We start from the raw sequence: 16226 nt of genomic DNA on the forward strand, positions 1-16226 counted from the left end.
TTGCAGCACCAGCAACACACATAAATAGTCCGGAGAGTCCTGGAGGTGATGTGCAAGGTACTCGACCAGTTCATCGCCTGAAGACAAAGGAACTCGAGTGCAGTACAGCTGTGGAGCAGGCGCTCCATGTCATCCTTTGGGATGCGGACGGCGACGAGCTCGAGGTGCTTCAGTCATGGTAGAAAAAGAGCGGGCGCATCATTAAGGGGGGAAATGGCAGTTCATGAACTTGGCGAGGCACAGCGTGGGCGCGAAGCGGAGCGAGGACGTTGGCAACAAGAGCATATGCACATCATTATAACTTAGCTTCTCGAGCTAATCTATGGCGGGGGATCGGAACCACTCGTCAAGCTTGGCTCGGTCCTTGCCATTGGAACGGAACTTGCCCATGATAAGGCCTTTGAGTGGGCCATCGTGACTGTCGAGGATCTGGGAGAACACATCCAAGCTTTGGTGATAGCCATGGCAGAGCTTGTGGGCATCGAGGAGGTCGACAGGGGTGCGGAGCCATAGGGGGCGCCACCGCCGAGAAAGGGCGGTTGTCCTCGCCCAATATTTGATTGGGAGGAGGGATATGATGACTATCAACATATCATTGGGGAGGTTGTTGATGAAGTCTAGGCCTGCTGGAGTCGCTTGCAGTTCTTCCATGACCCGCCTCCGCTTGTTGGCAGCCTCGTTCTCCACCTCGTCGGCGGCGACGGAAACCTCTATCTCCATATTCACGCCGTGCTCCGGTGCTTCAGCAGCCCCGGCGTCACCACTCCCTCCGATGGGGAGCTTCGGCAACATCCTCGTACACTGACGGCTTTGAGGACTCAGAGCAGCGTCGAGGATGCCGGCGGAGAGAGAGGAATTGTGTGTGTGGCGAGGATGGGGGGTGCGGCCGCTAGGCGGCGCCATTAATATAGACCAGTGGGAGCGAGGCGGGTGGCGGTCCAAGGCTGTCTCGCTTCCCGGTGAGAACGACTGCTTAATCTCTAGTATGAATGAAATCTATGCTTAATTACTGAATTTTAGTTTCAACAAATAGATAGTGCTATTGATTTTTAGCTGCATATTTCGACAAATAGCAGTGTCTCTTGGCTTGCGCCGAAGTCTGGCTTTAATTTGCATATTGTAATCTGAACCGGTTGCGTTGAAGAGATGTGCAGATCCTGCGTTGAACAGCTTGTACGCTTCCCGGTGAGCCTGCGCACCGGACTGTGCTCGCACGCCTCCTGTTCAGTCAAACAGCTGTCCACACGGCACCTCCTATAGCCATTAAAACTAAGACACGTGGCGTCACGTGAATGGTTAACAGAACGCACACAGTTTGAATTATACAAACGTTTGAGATTATAAAGTGGCAGCTATTTTTTCAAAATGCCTTTGTTGAATGTCATTATTCGAGTGCGCCTTCTCTCAAAAAGGACACGAAAAATACCACAGCATGTCGGGTGCCCTTCCATGATAGCATGCCAAGTTTCATGAATTTCAAACGAGTTTTAGATTTACTAGAATTTACAAACAAAGTATCTCAACGTTCTGCCGGCAATCAACAATGCCCTGGTGTTTGAAATTCATTCTCATTTCTTGCATGGGACCTAAGCATGCACCCAAGGACACAGATTTGATTTTTCAACCAATTTATATGCACTAGAGCATGTGCATGTAGTTCAAATTTGAATTATGCACACAAATGCATTGTAAAATCAGTTAATGCATAAAAATGTCCAAACGAACCCCGAAAAATCACAAAATATGACACAACACTCCTGTTGTTCTATGTTGACACGAGAAATTTTTTGGAAGCAATAAGAGGCAATGGATGTCGTTTCATCCCCAAAGGTGGGACGTTCCCTACCGAAACCATCATTCTTGTTGTGAGAAGCTCTGATTTGTGAGAAGCATATACCCAAACCTGCCCCAAATGGGAAAAATTACCGCGGCATGTTGATGCCGCTCCATGATAGCATGCCAAGTTTCATGAATTTCAGACGAGTTTTGGATTTACTAGAATTTAAAAACTAGGTATCTCAATGTTTACGGCCGAGTGACGGTGGCAGGGTGTTTGACATTCATTCCCATTTCTTGCATGGGACCTAAGCATGCACCCAAGGACACATATTTTATTTTTCAACCAATTTATATGCACTTGAGCATGTGCATGGAGTTCAAATTTGAATTATGCACATAAATGCATTGAAAACTCACTTAATGCGTAAAAATGTCCAAACGAACCTTGAAAAATCACAAAAAATAACACAACACTCCTGTTGTTCTATGTTGACACGAGAAAAATTTTGTAAGCAATAAGAGGAAATGGGTATCATTTCGTCCCCAAAGGTAGGGCGTTCCCTACCGAAACCATCATGCTTGTTGTGAGAAGCTCTGGTTTGTGAGAAGCATATACCCAAACCTTCCCCAAATGAGACAAAAAATTTACCATGTCATGTTGATGCTGCTCCATGATAGCATGCCAAGTTTCATGAATTTCAGACGAGTTTTGGATTTACTAGAATTTAAAAACTAGGTATCTCAATGTTTGAGGCACAGTGACGGTGGTAGGGTGTTTGACATTCATTCACATTTCTTGCATGGGACCTAAGCATGCACCCAAGGACACAGATTTGATTTTTTAACCAATTTATATGCACTAGAGCATGTCTATGTAGCTCAAATTTGAATTATGCACATAAATGCATTGAAAACTCACTTAATGCATAAAAATGTCCAAACAAACCCCGAAAAATCACAAAAAATAACACAACACTCCAGTTGTTATATGTTGACACGAGAAATTTTTTGAAAGAATAAGAGGCAATGGATATCGTTTCGTCCCCAAAGGTGGGGCGTTCCCTACCGAAACCATCATGTTTGTTGTGAGAAGCTCTGGTTTGTGAGAAGCATATACCCAAACCTGCCCCAAATGGGACAAAAAATTTATCACGGCATGTTGATGCCGCTCCATGATAGCATGCCAAGTTTCATGAATTTCAGACGAGTTTTGGATTTACTAAAATTTAAAAATCAGGTACCTCAGTGTTTGCGGCCGAGTGACGGTGGCAGGGTGTTTGACATTCATTCCCATTTCTTGCATGGGACCTAAGCATGCACCCAAGGACAAAATATTTGATTTTTCAACCAATTTATATGCACGGGAGCATGTGCATGTAGTTAAAATTAGAATTATTCACATAAATGCATTGAAAACTCAATCAATGCATAAAAATGTCCAAACGAACCCTGAATAATTCCAATTCTTTTATGACACACGTATAGTTGCATGTTCATTGCAGATAAAAGGTCTAGCAATTCAAACAACGTCCATGGCCGCTGTGACCCCATTACTTAATTCAAATTGAGACGAAAAATCAAGTAGATCCCACACAGTTTATTGGAACCAACCGTGTGAGATGCAGCACAAAATATCTTGGTGCGATGGTTACAGTCCACAGCCCGCTCTGAATAAGGGACCGTGTCTGATGACACTTTGCGCGCCAGTTTTTCTGCTGAAGCGATTCCAAATTTTTGGCTTTCGTGGAAATATCCACCTCCCCGCCCCTTACCAAAATCCACATTTCCCCTGTTTCCGCCTTCCTTTCCAAGTTGAATCCTTCACTCCTTGCTTGCAGTGCCGCCTCCTCGCCGGTGACCCTCCTTCACGCTACTCGGCCTTGCCTATCCAGGCAGGTAATCCACACCCGACCCCCATCCTCCTCCTCCTTCCACATCCCACAGGCCCCGACCGCCGGTGCAAGCGCAAAACCTTCCACCCAAATAACCGACCCCTCCACCAAATAAGTGTTGGCCTAAGCCATGGTGCACGTAGTATAGCCAGGATCTCAAGGAGCATTTGGCAGCGGAGAAGCAAAACGCGGCCGCACGCGTGGATGAGGTCGCGATGGCTGCCTTTCATGCCGACCCCCAGATCTTGGAGGAGCACCTCGCCATCGAGGCCACCGTTGATGCCTCGCGCGTCGACGCGGTGATGCGGTTGGCTGCTTTAAACGACATTTCGTCTCATTTTCTCGAGGCCACCGTCGGTGCCTTCGACGAAGACTACGAGGTGTTTTATCAGCGTGCATGTGCTTACCTCATCTCGAGAGCCAGCAGGTTGGTGCCTGGCGCGACTCAAGCAACTCACCACTACAACGAGGGCACCCACGATGCGGAGGCCTCGCCCTCTTCCATGTCCAAGGAGCCAATCGTCATCGATATCTCCAACTATGAGGAGTAGCTTGTCTTATTAGCTCACTATAAGGACCCATGTTCAGTTTGCTAGGTACTGCCTTTCCTTAATAAATTCTAGTGAATTGTGCTATCTACTTTTACCATACAATCTTCTGATATAGTGTATATATTCTATATGTCATGTAATGTGGTGTTCAGTTAACTACTTGGTTCAGTTCTGCAAATGTGATGTTCAATTCTTCAGGGTGCAATATTTCCAAGTTGTTAAGCATGCTTGGTTTGGTTAACTGTCTGATCTTCTATTACGAGTATCTTATATTATGCAATGTGGTGCTCAGTTAATGTTTGGTTCATTTGTTGTGGTGTTTAGTTAACTACTTGGTTCAATTCTACAATGTGATGTTCAATTGTTTTGGATGCATTCTGTTATTGTATACCATGTGAGAAATAAATCGAATTTGGCTGCACTTAATACATGAGAAACATATACAAGTGCTATATTTCCTAGTTCTTAATCATGCTTGGTTTGGATAAATGGGTTTTCCATGTGGCTTGAATTAATCTGATGAATCTGCAATGTGCTTATTTTTCATCAACATATTTTACTGACAGCATGCGAACCCTTACTTAACCTGATGACTAACTACCTTATATGTGTTGCAGGAAAACAATGGGAAGCAGTGAGGTTTACAAGATGGTACTAGCTATTATACCTTGCCTTTTTTATTCCTTTGCCCCATTTCTAATATAGAGACGATATTTATGCATATCCTTGTTTTCATGGTTCACTGATGATTACCCCTCAAACCACCTCTGTGGTCAGGAGATGAGGAAAGTTTTCATACAACACCCACAGTTCAATATTGAAGTGTTCCTGAAGAGGTCGAAGGATGGACGGTCAATCATCCACAGGCACTGGCCTAAAGTTGCAAATACCTTCAACATGAATGAAGGCTCAATATTCTCCTTCTGCTTCAGCAGTTTTCCAGATGAGATGCATCTCTCTATGTACCGTCTATGATGCTAATTTCGAAAGGTTCTAGATGTTGCATGTGAAACTTGCTGCTGGTGCAGTTGTGTAATGGGGTAGCTGAGTGCTGAAGCTATATCATGTTGTACTCCGATGTATTTCAATTATGAAATCCTACTTCCTTAATATGGAAATGGAATATATTATGTGCTTAATATGAATGTCAATTAGAATAGTAAATGGATTATTAATAATACAGAAATTAGCCCGCTAATTGGCCAATTAGCCTACTAATTGGGTTTCCCTATTGCAAACGGTTAATGAGAAAACACCGTGAGCGATGACCTCAGGCAACGCACACAGTTTCTAGGAATAAACTGTGTTGGATCAATGAATAATCACACACGACATTCTCTTGAAAACTGTTTGCGTTACGCCACCTTGCGCAAACATTTTCCTTGGAGTGACTGTGTGGGATGTATATACGAACGGAAACGTTTAGTGGTGACTAACTGTGTGGGATGTACTTATGATTAGAAATGATTTTGCCTATATAATTGTATTTTTTGAGCACTATTGTACATATTTCTATATTTGAGTGCTCACCGGTCACACACGACCTCATTTTGCCGAGCGTGTGTGCCAGGAGGGTATATCCCCGACGGTTTTATGGGTCGTGTGGGAAGGACCCCCCTATCGCCCACACTCACTTGGCGACGGTTCCGAATGCCGTTGCGGAAAGGGGTTAAAAATCGTTTGTTTAGCACCGACACGTAGCAGTGCACATTCCATTGTGGTGTAGCTTCATGGTGGTGTTGGGAGTCTATAATTAAGTTATGAAAAGAGCTTTGTATAGGTCTGGTTTGTGCCTTTCAAGGGCACTGCTAGTGGATTCACATCATCTTGCATTGTGCGAGGGCGTGAGGAGAATACGGTGGCCCCAGTGGCTTCTTGGAAAGCATTGTGCCTCCACACTGCTTGAACGAAAACGTACCTCCCTCAAAAGAAGGGAACTTCGATAACACATTCTCGTCTCAATCGTCTCCACTTGCGGTTACTTCTTACCTTTACTTTGTGCAAGCTTTATTGTGTTTCTATCTTGTGCTTGCTTGTGTGTTTGTTATTGTGCTTGTCATATAGGTTGTTCATCTAATTACGTATCTAGACAATCTATTTCTATGTCAAGCCTAAATTTGTTTAAATAAGTTAAAAATTGTTAGTCGCCTATTCACCCCTCTCTAGTCGACCATATCGATCCATTCACTTAGGTCCAACTGAGACATACCGATAGTTGTTGATGACGAAAGAGGGGATGCTCCAAACTTAGATGCTTGAGACTTTCTTGATTATTACCTTGGGGTGCCTTGGGCATCCCCAAGCTTAGGCTTTTGCTGCTCCTTGTTCATCTTATATCGTTGTATCTCCTTGATCTTAAAACATGCATCCACATAAAATTTAACGGAACTCATGAGATAGGTTAGTACAAATAAAATAAATATCCCAATCATGTACTATCAAGACAAGATAGAAAAATTATTTCTAGGTAAAGTCTATTGTATCCTATCATTTTCACAATTTATATCCCCCAATTTAGGTCATGCAAACTCTATAAAACAAGAAGTCAAAGAAAACATAATAGTAATTTGTCAAAAACAGATCAGTCTCTAAAGGGAAAATTATTATCTATACCTATGTACAAAATATAATTTTTGCCATGTGTTGCAGTACCTTTAAGGTATTTTGGTTTTTTAGAATATTTGGTCGCACATTTGGACCAAAAAATTGAGCCTTTTGGTCCATCCCATGGGCTTCGGTTGGATCCGTCGGTAGGGTTGGGTCTTTCGAGAAACCCTATTTGACGCATTCTGTGTCAAAGGCGCGGCGCCGCACAAACCACGCGCCTAATTGGGCATACCCTTTTCATCCGTGAGTGTATAGGGAAAGGGTGACCGGTTCAGACATCATCTCCGTGTCCACCTCTTCCTCATTAGTGCGTCTCCTTTTCTGTTTCTTTTTATTTTATTTCTCCTTATCTACTTTCCTTTTTGAAGTTATTTTTTAAATGATTAGGAATTACAAATATTGTTTGAAATTTCAATGTTTGAGTTTTAAAAAAATGTTTGAGAATTTTTCAAAAATGATTGAGTTTTTCTAATATTGTACAAAACTTAAAAAAAATCATGTTTTCATTTATCTTCACAAATTCAAAAACCTTCACGTTTCTAAACATGCTCCTGCTTTCAAAAATTCGTCAGAATTTCTAAATATATTCATGTATTCATTTTTTTTAAAAAGTCAGAAATTTCAAAAAAAAATTATGTTTTTCTAAAATTTCTCAAAATCTGAATATGTACTAGTTTCGAAACTTTGTTGACAAATTAAAAAAATTGTGTTTTGCAGAAATGTTTAATACCTCCAAAAAGTCTCGACTTTTAAAAAATATTTTTTAAAGAACAATCTTTTTTTTCAGAAAATGTTCGCAATATCAAAATTCATTCCTGTTTGAAGAATTTTCCATTTTTCCAATAACGTTTAGAATTTTTTAAAGTAAACTGAAATATTAAAAATTATTCATATTTTTCTAAAAATTGTTCAGAATTTCAGAAAGTGTTATAGTTTTCAAATTTGTTCATGAATTCAGGAAATGTGCAAGTTTTCAAAAAAATATTTGCAGTTTACGAAAGTTGATAAAAATTTATAGGTAAAATCCTATTTTTTTAAATGGTTGTAACTTCCAAATTTATTCAAGTTGATTCCACTATATTCGAAAATGTTCACAATTTTTGAAAGAAAGTTGGAATTTCAAAAAATGTTCATATATTGGAAAAGGGCCGCCCTTCCACAGTAGTTCGCTCACTACAGTATTGTGCTACAGTACCGGCAGTGCCGGAGTTGTCAGTCGCCGATGCGTCAAATAGGGTGCAGTGCTATGTCTCACTTGTAGCGAGATCTAGCACGCGTCAGCCATCTCCAATAATGGGCCGGCCCAGTGACGGAGGCCACTGGCTACAGCCTCATTTATTTTATGTATTTTTCACGTTTTTTGTTTTGCTTTTTTAACTTTAATTTGTGCGTGAACATATTCTAAACATATATATTAATACTTTACACAAAACATTTGATAAATAAGTTAATATATTACTCGGAAAATGTTAAATGTGTATAGAATTGTTTTTTTCTTATGTCTACAAAAGATATACAATGTGAATAAAAAATGTTCATCATGTATATTAAAAATATACTCCCTCCGTCCAACAATAGAAGACATTTTTTGACAGTACACTAGTGTCAAAAAATGTTTTACATTATGCGACAGAGGGAGTATTAATCAAGCATTTGAAACAATTAAATAGATTTTTATAAAAAATATTAAACACCTTTTGAAAAATATTATATGCGTATAGAAAAAATGTTTGTCATGCCTATGAAAAATGTATAAAAAAATGTGTATGAAATAAAATGTTGATTGTGTATTTTAAATATATTAAACATATAGAAACAATGTTCCTAATGGATACGAAAATTCTACAACTTACATTAAATAAAAGTAATATCAGAAAACATATATTTTTAAAAGTTAGTGATATATACAAATTGTAGAACATGTATATAGAAATGTTCATAATGTATACGAAAAATTTACATTGTGTGTGAAATAAGTTTATTGCCAATAAGAAAATGTTCGCCATGTATTTGGAAAATGTGGACCATGTATTCTAACGTCTATTAAAATTGTTTTAGATATATAACAAAAATGTATAATGCATATGAAAAAGTAGACATAAAAAATATAGGTTTAAAAAAATGTTAATATTGTATTTGAAAATTTAAAACTTGTGTATAAAATATGTTCCTGATGTAAATGAAATCGTTAAATATGCACGGAAAAAAGTTAACATGTGTTGCATAAAAAGGAAAGCGATGAAAATCAACAAAGAGACAAAGAAAAGGAAGGAAAAAAATTTAAAACCAAAAACCCCAAAGAAAACTAATGCAAAAGAGTAAAAAGGGTGAAAACCGGGAAAGAAACAAAGAAAAACGATGAAAACCAAGAAAGAAACAAAAAAACAAAGAAATAAAGGAAGAAAAAACATGAAAATCAAGAAAGAAACAAAGGAAAATGATTAAAAAATAAAAGTAAATTAAACCTATGGAAGTAACGAAGAAAACTGATAAAAAATATAAATCAGAAAACTAAAGAAAATTAGTAACAAACAGAGAAAACAAAAAAGACAAAAAGAGAAAAACGAAAAAGCGAGCGAGCAACTCGATTTATTTAGTAGCAAGAAATAGACAATGACCCTGCCTAGTAGGTATAGGGGAAATAAAAATCTTCAGGCGAGCGTACCAAATATCTCACTATAAGCGAGATATATTGGCTTCGTCAAATAGGAGGTCCGGGTCTTTTTCTCCAAAATCATTAATTATTGGTGTTTTACCTATATTCTTAGATTCGTTTATTCAAAACATTTGATCTCTAGAACCATTCATCCAAATCCTGAACTATTTTTACCACTGAATTTGCCATGTTAAGATCTTCGAAACTAGATTCCATGTTAATATATTTAGATGACCTTTTCTTAAAAAAAACTAGGAAAAAAACATAAACCTGAGAAACCAAAAATATAATAACCCAAACAAAATCCGGTACAAAACGAGAATCGAAAAGAGTCGGCAAAAAAAAAAACAAAGCCCAGAAGCAAGGTTGTGATTTTGCACTATTCCCCAAGAAGCACATTTTTTTTGCCCCGAGCTGTGCTTCTCATGAAAGCACATATTTTTCCCTTTTCAAGAAGCACAACTATGCCTCTAATGAAAGCAAATCTCTTCTTCCATGAGAAGCCCAACTGTGCTTTCGTGGAGGCATAATTTTTTTCGAGAACCACAACCCTGATTCTCGCGAAAGCAAAATTGTGTTTCCACGAGAAGCAAATTTGTGCTTCTCATGCATGCATGTTTTTTTTCCGAGAAGCACATCCGTGCTTTGTAAAAAATAGTTTTTTCTCCAAAACGTAAGAAAAATCAGGGAAAAACCAAAGAAATTAATCTGAAACTCAAAAAACGTGTATATCAAGATATCAAATCTAGAGGGGTTGCCCAGCACGCAACACGTGATGGCAGGGTGCACCACTTGCACACTCGCATGCTAAGAAAGCGACCGTTGCGGTGCCGCGCAAGGGATAACCCTTGGATAGGTACTCCCTCATTTTTCCCACAACAGTATAGCATCTCTGCGCGAATATCCACTTCGGTGTCCCGGGCTCAGATGAGCCCGGTGAACAGTAAAGTGATTAAAAAAATATGATATTTTTTTTGCAAGCAAGATGTGCATGTGTGTGATGTTCTTCCAAATTTTGGTGAAGTTTGGACACTCAAGGAGCGCGTGGCAAAAAAAGACAAAATTGAACGTGAACAATGTTGTTTTCAAATGTTTCTCACATAGCTCGGGTGAACAGTGAAATCTGAAGAAAAAGAGAGTCCGAGTTTGTTTTGCAACAAACATGGAGAAAAGTTTCACATGCGTGGAAAAGTTTCGTGATGAAATCACATTTGTAGAGCTCTGGACGCATCAATTTTGTAATTTTTGTCCACACTTTCAGGAATGCGATTTCAACATGAAATTTTGCACGCGTGTAAGAAGCTACCCAATTTTTGCATAACCTTTTTTGATTCTTTTACGTTTTACTGTTCTTACGAGCTCATTTGAGCCGGAGCACAGATAGTCTCTATCTGCGTCCTGCAAGTAGTACCATCTCTGGACCTTTTTCCTCTCAAGGCAGGAATGGATAAGACATCCGCAAGTAACCTCCACGCGCCTCCGCCCCCCGCCAGCAAATATCTCTGGCCTTTTCCCGATGCCAAAGGCGTCGCCATCCGCAGCGGACTTGATCGGCAGCAGCGAGCATCACGCATACATCGCAGATATTCTCACCGGATACAGGTTTGTGGAAGCAGGGAGGAAGGGAAAAAGGACGGACGGACGGCCAGGTGCGAGATGCCGCCGTCGCGTCGCCGAATTCGCGCCCCCTGCGACCACGGTACACGGATAGAAGACGGCGGAGCACCACAGCATTAGTTCCGAGTTCCGACCCGATCGAAGGCAGGATAGACAGCGCGACCGACCGATCTCACGAGGCAGCAGGCAGCAGGCAGCGTCCCTTTCTTTCTGTCTCGTCTGGACTCGCTGTCCCGTGGCGTGCCCTCATCCGGGCCCCACTCGGCTCTGGCCCTTATCGGCGATGCACGTTCCATCATCCCCGGACGAGATGCATATCATCACTGCGGCTGGTGGCGGCTTGATTATCGCTTTTCACCGCAACACGGCATGTGCTGTGATCGAGCGCATTCATCCCCCTCCCGTGCCTGCATTCCTCTTTTAGTTGTCGATACAGAGGAGAAGGATGAAATCTTTCCCTAGTTCGGATATTGGGACGTTAGAGCAACTCCAACGTGCGGATCCAAACAAACACGCATTTTATTCTTTTTTTATCTGTTTGGGTCCGCTAGACGTACGTGAACGTCCGCTTTTTCATTTGGGTCGGGAGGTGCACCCAACGGGAGGCCAACTAATTTCTGCCAGCGTGACCGAAACTGAATAATTAAGTATAATTATACATAAATGAGCGGTCAAACGAAGGCCAAGGTCCATTTAACTAAAATATTAAAAAAACTCTAATAAACGCACACACGCTGCCCTAGTAGACCGCCTTGTCCTTGCCCTTGTCTCCGTCGTCGTCGCTGCCGATGAGGTCAATGAAGACGAGGGGAGGTCCAGCTCAACCGAACGCGGCTTGATAGGCCGCCAGGGCAGCCTCCTCTGGCGTCTGCTGCGGCGGCGGCATAGCAGCGAGGCGGGCGCGCTCCTCCTCCTCAAGCCGGAGCGCCTCCTTATCGTGGCACAACCGCTGCTCGTATTGCATCTGCCGCTCGCCGTCTGTCCCCTCCTCGGCAAGCCAATGCGCCTTCCAGCGCTCAAGGTGGGCCACCTCTTCTTCCGGCGTGGAAGCAAAGTAGCAGGGAGGTGTACTCACCCACTCGCGGAGCTGACCGGTCCACGAATAGGACTCCTCCGGCCAAGTGGGGGGCGGCGGTGACCGCATCCGCGTGAGCGTTGGCTCGCGCTCCGGCTCTGCCCCGGCCTTGGGCTCGACGAGGGGCAACGCCGGTGGCTATGGCGGCACTAAGAGGGGCATCTAGACGGAGTCCCCCGCCGCGGACAAAGCCAGGGCTTTGCTCCAGCCCATCTCAATGGGCGTCCTCCTTGAGCCGGCTCGCCTCCAGCGCGTGCTGCAGTGCCTCCTCAAGGGCGGCTTGGTACTCCACCTCTGCCTCCTCTTCCTCTGGCTTTACTCGCAGGAGCGGCGGCGGAAGGTCGTGGTCGATGTGGACGCCGAGGCGACACTCCTTCTCGTGCTCTAGCGCAAACTAGCACTCCCAGTTGGGGGAGTCTGGCGCGTAGGCACGCATGGCGCGCTGCTCCGGCGTAAGGAGCTCGTGCCACCGGCGAACCTCCTCAGCGTGCTCCGCGCGGACCGCGGCGCCGCCGGGATGGAGATGCGCTGTGGGTCCAAATGCCAGCCGTGCGGCAAGTTCACATCTGGATACAGCACGGGCTAGCGGCACTGCCAGTGCCATTGCGCCTGGTGGACTGGGATGTACAACCGCTCCCGCTCCCGCAGTGGCGTGCCATGTCTAGCCGACAACGATGGAGCAGGCTGATCGGGGGAAGAGCTCGCTCCGGCGCTGAATCTCCCCTTCTTCCCTCCCTTCCCGTCGAAGATTCCCTTGGCTTTGGCTAGGGTTTTTTGGTCACCGACGAGGGAGCAAAGGTGACCAGTTGTGGACGGGGAGACTGGATAAGGTTGGCCCTGCCGCACGCGTCCATTAAAAAGGACGGGCACGCGGCCCTTCCACACACTGCCAGGCGGGCCCTCGGTTGGTGGCCGTGTTAATTATGTCCGTTGGGGTGGTTGGACGGCCGACATGCGGGGTTGCGGCGGACACTCGCGTCCGTGCCGACGCATTTCAAGCTTAATTTTGGGCCGGAAATGGGTCCGCGCAAACGCGAAGCGGACGGTTTTTAAGAATATTCGGTGCGTCAGGCCAACATTTTTGTTTGTGACGACCCAAATGAATGTGGACGGACAAAATGAATCACCCGTTTGGAGTTGCTCTTAATTCATTCCACTCACATGGTTTTGTCGCCCACGTATGTGATGTGTTGATGTCCATCTGCGGGATCTTAATTAATTCCTCCATCCTTTTTTTCATGGCATTTTTGTCACTGCAGAGTTATGTTTCGAAAAAAGATTGTCACAGCAGAGTTCCTGTGCTTAGAGCGACCCTAAAAAACCTTGGAGAGAAAGAACTGCTGTTCTGGAGATTCAAACATGCCATGTTCAAAAGACCCTTTATGTGCCAAAACTTTATTATGAAAGAAATGCCCTCTTGGTACCAAAAATATAGGGCAACTTCAACGACGTATTTCTTCCGTCCGCAATAATTTCTGTCCCTGCGAACAAAAAACATGGTCCAACATGCTGACGTAAATGAACGGATATCCGTTTCATGCCCGTTTCAACCCATTTCCAGTTTAAATTCGGGTTCAGTTTGCGTCCATGCAGACACGCCACATACACCCACGACGTCCTCCCCTGCCCATCTGTCGGTGGCACACCATCTGCATTTCCACCTTTCCTCTCCCAAAACCCTCCCGTCCTAGAGCCATGGCCGACGAACCCGCCACTGCCACCGCCCCCATCTCCGCCGTGGCCGCCTAAGTCGTGGCCCCAAAGAAACCGAAGAAAGAGGTCACCCCAAAGCAGAGAGTGTCCGAGACGTCAAAGCGAGCCAACCGAAGGAGGGGGCGAGGACAAAGAAGATGACATTGCCGCCTCCACCGCGGCCACTAATGCGGACACCGAGGCCATCGTTACCAAGGCCGCGCAAACCGCTCTCCTCCTGCTAGGGTTTCGCGGGCCGACCCTTTTCGTCACTGCCAGCACGGGCTTTGTGGCGGCTCACCCGCCCAGGCTTCTAGACTCGCTGCACATGTCAACATCGCCGCTGACATATGTATACCTTCCCGGACACGACACAAAAACTTCCCCCTTGTCCACCTCACCTCGGGACGGTTCCTGGAAATGGGTGATTCCGTGCCAGTCGTCCACATGGTGCCTCCCATTGATCTCTCGTCGAAAATCAAGGATTGTTAAAAATGAAGTACCAATATGCGGCCCAAGTGACCAGAGGCCGAGTGGGAAGACCAATTCTAAGCTTGAGGCAATGTGTGATGCTTCAAAAATCACCTTACAAGAAACACTAAAGGGATACATAACGCAATAAGAGGTGTCAAGTGAGAAGAGGGAAGAGATGAAGCGCCAAGAGAGAGGAAAAGGCCATGAAGAACTTCTTTGACATAGAAAAGAAGAAACTCGAGATCGATGAGGCCAATGCCCGGTCAAAAGCCAAGGAAGTGAAGGTCAAGCTAAAGGAGGTAGAGCCCATGCTAATCTTCAAGGAAGTGGAGATTATGGCGACCGACTTGAGCAAGATGACCCCAGGAAAAAGGGCTTGGTTTGAGAGCAGGCAAAAGGTTAAGACGACCGAGATGCGTGATCATCTTATATTTGTTTGTTCTTCATGAACTATGAGGCCGGGACACGTGCGGGGCTCGTGCGATTCTTTTGGTGTAGTGTTGTATGCCGACATGACATATGGTATTATGCAAAAGTGCTAGATTCATTTTGCTAAATATATTTGTGAAAATGTGCCAAATCTTGATTATTGAGAAAAATGAACAAGGCAGACCAAATGGATCGCCCCGTTGAGTATGCGGTCAGTGAATGGCGGACATGGGCTGGACAGTTGTTCAGTTGACCAACCAATGAACAAAAGGCGATCAAATCTTCTGTCTGTTTGGGTCGGCCGTTGGATTTGCGCTTAGAGCATCTCTAGCCAGATTTTCAAATACTGTAAATTCCTCAAAATATCCCTTTCTAAGATATTAGGCCATCTCCAATGTGAACCCTCAAAATTCCCACAAACGTTCAGACAAACGTGTTCGGATGCTGCAAGCTCCAACGCGGTGCCCCATCAGTCTGGAGACGTATCCGCTTGTCTGAAATCCTGCAAATCAGATGAAAACCAAGGGGAAGTATGCAGCCGTCTAGACCGTCTCCGCGTACATGTCCGACACCCAGTCCCACTTGAAACCCTCTCCTCCCGAAAAACCCTCTTTGAATTTAGCGGTTGCCACGCACTCAAGCGGATCAACCTGCTCAAAGAAGATGCGACTTAGTGGCATTGATGTCAGTCTCAGCAACACGACTAGATGAGCGGGTCGCGCCATTCTAATGCTGCGCGGAGAAGCGTACTCTGACCGGTGCGTTGCAGTGAAGCTAGAAGCCCGCTCGTTCGAACCACTATTTAAGCATGGATCAGGCTCCGTCCAAACCACAACGCACATCCTCTTATCTTTGCTCACCGCCATGGCGCTCCTCTCCGTCTATGCTCACCGCCGCCGACCATGCCGAAATCGTGGTAGCTCAGAATTTTGGCGCCGCCACCGTTGCTCTCCAGGGCCAACGTACTCCATGGTTCCTGGCTCGTTAATGGAGGAGATCATACTCTCCTCCAGCAACAAGGAGGACTAGGATCCACATCAATAGCCGCGCCTCCTCACGGAGGCAGCAACGACAACCGAGTACTACTAGGTGCAAGTGGAGATCATGATCGAGCGGTCGCTCAAGTATCGCTGTTCGACGCCGCCCTCACGGCCGCTCCACCGCATCAAGGCTGAGACAATGCCGCTGCCTCGCCACCGCGTCAAGGCAGAGCCTCCCTCTTCCTGGTGCAACTGCAGCATTCATGGCATCCATATGGGCATCGCATGAAGGAGGAGCCAGAGTCGCCACCGCAAAACTATCATAGGACGGTGTCACCGCAGTGGCAAGGCCATGAAGTAGGAGGTGCCATGGATAATCGAAAGGCGTGTGGGTGCATCCTTCACTACCTCGGTAGCAGAGGCTCATCATTGTTGTGAAGCATCATTACAACGAAGAGAGGGCCGCTAGACAGG

Source organism: Triticum urartu, chromosome 5, assembly GCF_003073215.2.
Source record: "Triticum urartu cultivar G1812 chromosome 5, Tu2.1, whole genome shotgun sequence".
Classification (NCBI taxonomy): domain Eukaryota; kingdom Viridiplantae; phylum Streptophyta; class Magnoliopsida; order Poales; family Poaceae; genus Triticum; species Triticum urartu.